Source organism: Colobus angolensis, unplaced genomic scaffold (genome assembly GCF_000951035.1).
Source record: "Colobus angolensis palliatus isolate OR3802 unplaced genomic scaffold, Cang.pa_1.0 Scaffold3, whole genome shotgun sequence".
NCBI lineage: Eukaryota > Metazoa > Chordata > Mammalia > Primates > Cercopithecidae > Colobus > Colobus angolensis.
Window position 1 is genome coordinate 20,109,990 of NW_012116265.1, and position 6,000 is coordinate 20,115,989.

Consider the following 6,000-nt stretch of genomic DNA (forward strand, 5'->3'; position numbering starts at 1 on the left):
GTATTTTGCTGGGAATGCAAAATACAAAAAACCTCTTTGGGGGAATCTGACCACATCTAGAAAAACTGTAGATGCACTTGCCCTTTGACCTTGGAATCCCACTTCTAGGAATATGTCCCAAAATTATAGTGGCAAAATGTGAAATACTCTATGCACAAGGTTATTCATCACTGCAACATTATTTTAAATGGCTAAATACTGGAAACAATGTAAATATTCATCACAGAGACTGACTAAAAAGCTATAGATACTGCAATAGTCCTGCATAGCAAAAAAAAAAAAAGCTATACAATACAAACAGGGTAGAATATTACAAACCTTAAAACTAAAAACGGAGTCACCATTTGAACCAGCAATCCCATTACTGACTATCTACCCAAAGGCAAATAAACTGCTCTACTAAAAAGACACCTGCCCTCACATGTTCACTGCAGCACTATTCACAACAGCAAAAGATATGGAATCAACCCAGGTGCCCATCAGTGGTAGATTAGATAAGGAAAATGTGGCACAAACACACCATGGAATACTATGCAGCCATAAAAAAGAATAAAATCATGTCCTTTGCAGCAACATGGATGCAGCTGGAGGCCATTATCCTAAGCAAATTAACACAGAAACAGAAAATCAAACACCACATGTTCTCAGTTGTAAGTGGGAGCTAAACACTGGGTACTTATGGACACAAAGATGGGAACAATAAACACTGGGGATTCCAAAAGCAGCTATGAGGCAAGGGCTGAAAAACTACCTACTGGGTATTATGTTCACTGCTTGGTCAACAGGATCATTAGTAGCCCAAATCTCAGCATCATGCAATATACCCTTGCAACAAACCTGCACATGTACCCCCTAAATCTAAAATAAATTTATTTTGGCCCGGTGCAGTGGTTCACACATGTAATCCCAGCACTTTGGGAGGCCGGGCAGGCAGATTACTTGAGGTCAGGAGATCAAGACCAGCCCGGCCTACATGGTGAAACCGCATCTCTACAAAAATTAGCTAGGCGTGGTGGCAGACGCATATAATCCCAGCTGCTTTGGAGGTTGAGGCAGGAGAATTGCTGGAACCCAGGAGGTAGAAGTTGCAGTGAGCCAAGATCATGCCACTGCACTCCAGCCTGAGCCACAGAGTGAGACTCCGTCAAAAAAAAAAAAGAAAAAAAAAAAGCCGGGCGCGGTGGCTCACTCCTGTAATCCCAGCACTTTGGGAGGCCGAGGTCGGGGGATCACGAGGTCAGGAGATCGAGACCATCCTGGCTAACATGGTGAAACCCCATCTCTACTAAAAATACAAAAAATTAGCCGGGCATGGTGGCAGGCGCCTGTAGTCCCAGCTACTTGGGAGGCTGACGCAGGAGAATGGCGTGAACCCGGGAGGTGGAGCTTGCAGTGCGCCAAGATCACACCACTGCACTCCAGCCTGGGAGACACAGCAAGACTCCGTCTCAAAAAAAAAAAGGTCATGAAATGTTCAGAACAGGCAAATCAATCCAGAGACCGAAAGCAGATTAATGGTTGCCAGGGGCTGGAGGAAGAGAGAAACGGGCAATGATACTAATAATGGGAATTCTTTTTCTTTTTTAAATCATCTCCTGGATATGGGGATCCTTTTTGGGATGATGAAATGTTGTGGAGTTGGACAGTAGAGAAAACTGTAAAACTATGAATATATGAATATATAGTTGGCCATACACATCCATTGATTCAACCAAGCAGATAAAAAAAATTCAGAAAAAATAAAAATAATAAATAACAGGCCAGGTGTGGTGTTACATGCCTGTAATCCTAGTACTTTGGGAGGCCAAGGCAGGTCGATCACTTGAGGTCAGGAGTTCAAGACCTGGCCAACATGGTGAAACCCTGTCTCTACTAAAAATACAAAAATTAGCCAGGCACGTGCCTGTAATCCCAGCTACTTGGGAGGCTGAGGCAGGAGAATCACCTGAACCCAGGAGGTGGAGGTTTCATTGAGCCGAGATCATGGGCCACTGCACTCCGGCCTGGGCAACAGAGCGAGACTCCATCTAAAAACATAAATAAATAAAAAATAACAATATAGTAATAAAAAAATACAAATAAAAAACCAATATAGCATAACTATTCACATAGCATTTACATTGTATTAGGTACTATCAGTAATCTAGAGATGATTTAAAGCATATGGGAGGATATGTGTAGGTTATATGCAAATACCATGCCATTTTATGTTAAGAGACTTGGGTTATTTGTGGATTTTGGTATCTGCTGGGGTCCTGGAACCTATACACCACAGATAACAAATCACTTAGTTGCATACTTGTCTTCTTTTTATATTTTAGACAGAGTCTCACTCTGTCGCCCAGGCTGGAGTGCAGTGGCATGACCTTGGTTCACTGCAACCTCCGCCTCCCGGGTTCAAGGTGATTCTTGTGCCTCCGCCTTGTGAGTAGTTGGGATTACAGGCACACACCACCACACCCAGCTAATTTTTGTATTTTTAGTAGAGACAGGATTTTACCATGTTGGCCAGGCTGGTTTTGAACTCCTGACCTCAGGTGATTCACCCGCCTCAGCCTCCCAAAGTGCTGGCATTACAGGCATGAGTCACCATGCCCGGCCAGACTGCACACTTTTTTGAGATGAATCTTATGGTGTATGAACTATATCTCAACTTTAAAAATGTATGGATGAAAAGGGAGGGAAATACGAAAAATAACCTGCATTTGCTTGTATATGCAAAAAGAACCACTGGAAAAGTAAACCAAATAGGAAATAAAAAGTGGTTATATCTATAAGAGAAGGACGGGGGGAACATGGTAAAGCGACACACCTATAATCAAGGCTTTTTGAATACATCTAGCTTTGACTCTACATATTAAAAAGACTTGAAAAAGACACTGAAGCAAATCTATATATCAGGCTGGCGATATATTAAAACAATGATTTAAAAGGTATTTAAACACAGTATTATTCTAAGAAAAATACAGCTCCAAGAGTCTTAAACTTCATTCTGTAGACAAATTGATAATATTGGTATTATCATTTTGAAACAATATTGCATTAATGTTAGGAACCAAGATTTTCAGTGTAAGAGAAAAAAATAAAAAGTACAAAAAAAATCCCCTGAAAATTGTTTAATGTGAAAATTTAAATTGGAATTATCAATATGAACCAATTATTTTATTTTTGAAAATATGTCTTCTCTAGTTCTTTCCACTAAAAAGTTCTAGAAACAGTAACAACCTTTTTTTTTTTTTTGAGATGCAGTCTCGCTTTGTTTCCCAGACTGGAGTGCAGTGGTGCATCTTGGCTCACTGCTGCCTCCACCTCCTGGGTTCAAGCGATCCTCTTGCCTCAGCCCCCCAAGTAGCTGGGATTACAGGTGCGTGCCACCACACCCAGCTAATTTTTGTATCTTTTTTGTAGAAACAGGGCTTCACAGTGTTGCCCAGGCTGTTCTTGAACTCATGGGCTAAAGTGATCTGCTCACCTCAGCCTCCCAAAGTACCAAGATTACAGGCATAAACCACTGCGCTCTGCCAACAATGACAACCTAACAGCAACAGGCACATGGCACCCAGACTGTGGTTCAACTATAAGGAACCAGGACTCCATGGAGGAAAAGCTGATTCCAAGTCTAAGGTAAGCCTGGGAACTGCTGTTGTGTTATAAAGCAAAGAGGCTCTAACAACACAAATGGGTCATGTCAAAAGCATAAATACGGCATGAGAAGCTCCGAAAATAACAACCAGGCCAGGCATGGTGGCTCACGCCTATAATCCCAGCACTTTGGGAGGCCAAGGCAGGTGGATCACTGGAGGCCAAGAGTTCAAGACCAGCCTAACAAGGCAAAACCCCATCTCTACTGAAAAATGTGCAAAAATTAACAAGACGTGGTGGATGCCTGTAGTGCCAGCTACTCGCAAAACTGTGGCATGAGAATCGCTTGAACTAGGAAGGCCACTATAATTACCCTGATAGAAAAGCTAAAAATATCACAAGAAAACATTACAGACCAATATCCCTCATGAACATACAGACTCCTTTTCCTCCTTCCTTTCCACTCTCCTGCCCTCCTCCTCTCTCTCTCTCCCTTCCTCTCATCCTTCCTTCCTTCTCTCCCTCCCTCTCTCTTACTGATTGATTTTTTTGTAGAGGACAGGTCTCCCTACGCTGCCCAGGCTGGTCTAGAACTCCTAGGCCCAAGCAATCCTCCTGCCTTGGCCTCCCAAAGTGCTGAGATTACAGGCATGAGCCACCACATCCAGCCAGTTGTAAAAATTCTTAACAAATTATGACAAAACCAAGTCTAGCACCATATAAATAGGACTATACACCCTGACCAAATGGGATTTACCCTAGAAATACAAAGTTAGTTTTACATCCAAAAATCAACTGTTAGCAGTAACATTAGTAGCATACAGTACAAAAACAACAAGATCATCTCAATAGACACCCAAAGGTGCTTGACAAGATCCAATACCCATTCATAATAAAAATTCTCAACAAACTAGGAAGAGAAGGTAAATTCCTTCATCTGATAAAGGGTATCTATGAAAAAAACTACAGTTAACATCAAATTTAATCATGAAAGGCCAGGCACAGTGGCTCACACCTGTAATCCCAGCACTTTGGGAGGCTGAGGCAGGTGGATCATTTCACGTCAGAAGTTCAAGACCAGCCTGACCAACATGATGAAACCCCACCTCTACTAAAAAAAACAAAAATTAGTCAGCCATGGTGGCGGGCGCCTATAATCCCCACTACTCAGGAGGCTGAGGCAGGACAATCGCTTGAACCCAGGAGGCAGAGGTTGCAGTGAGCCAAGATCACACCACTGCACTCCAGCCTGGGCAACAGAGTAAGACTTTGTCTTAAAAAAAAAAAAAAAAAATTATTCATGAAAGAATAAATGCTTTTCCCCTAAGACTAGGAAAAAGACAAGGATGCATACTCTCACCACTTTTTTTTTTTTTTTTTGAAACAGAGTCTCGCTCTGTCGCCCAGGTCAGAGTGCAGTGGTATGATCTTGGCTCACTGCATCCTCCGCCTCCTGGGTTTAAGCAATTCTCATGCCTCAGCCACCTGAGTAGCTGGGATTACAGGCATGAGCTACCACATCTGGATAATTTTGTATTTTTAGTAGAGACGGGGTTTCACCATGTTGGCCAGGCTGGTCTCGAATTCCTGACCTCAGATGATCTGCCTGCCTCAGCCTCCCAAAGCATTGGGATTACAAGTGTGAGTCACTGCGCCCGGCCTCACCACTTCTATTCAAAATTGTACTGAAGGTTCTAGCCAGAAAAAGAAATTAGGCCAGGTGCGATGGCTCACGCCTGTAAGCTCAGCACTTTGGGAGGCCAAGATGGGTGGATTACCTGAGGTCAGGAGTTCAAGACCAGCCTGGCCAACGTGCTGAAACCCCGTCTCTACTAAAAATACAAAATTATCCAAGTGTGGTGGCTCACGTGTGTAATTCCAGCTTCTCGGGAGGCTGAGGCAAGAGATCTCTTGAACCTAGGAGGCAGAGGCTGCAGTAATCTGAGATTACACCATTGCACTCCAGCCTGGGCAACAGTGCGAGACTCAGTCTCCAAAAAAAAAAAGGAAGTTAAGGTCAGGTGCAGTGGCTCATGCCTGTCATCCCAACATTGGAAGGTTGAGACAGGAAGACTGCTCGAGTCCAGGAGTGTGAAACCAGCCTGGGCAACATGGCAAGACCCTGTCTCTGTAAAAATTTTTTAAAAACCTAGCTGGGGGCCAGGTGCAGTGGCTCAAGCCTGTAATCCCAGCACTTTGGGAGGCCGAGGTAGGCGGATCATGAGGTCAGGAGATCAAGACCATCCTGGCGAACACGGTGAAACCTCGTCCCTACTAAAAAATACAAAAAACTAGCCGGGCGAGGTGGCGGCTGCCTGTAGACCCAGCTACTCGGGAGGCTGAGGCAGGAGAATGGTGTAAACCCGGGAGGCAGAGCTTGCAGTGAGCTGAGATCTGGCTACTGCACTCCAGCCTGGG

At 43.8% G+C, this 6,000-nt stretch overlaps 1 protein-coding gene across 3 annotated transcripts in view; it reads right to left on the reverse strand.

Moving 5' to 3' along the window:
* ZNF410 (zinc finger protein 410) overlaps window positions 1-6,000 on the reverse strand; it is a 41,434-nt gene that overhangs the window by 9,370 nt on the left and 26,064 nt on the right. The window lies entirely within an intron of this gene.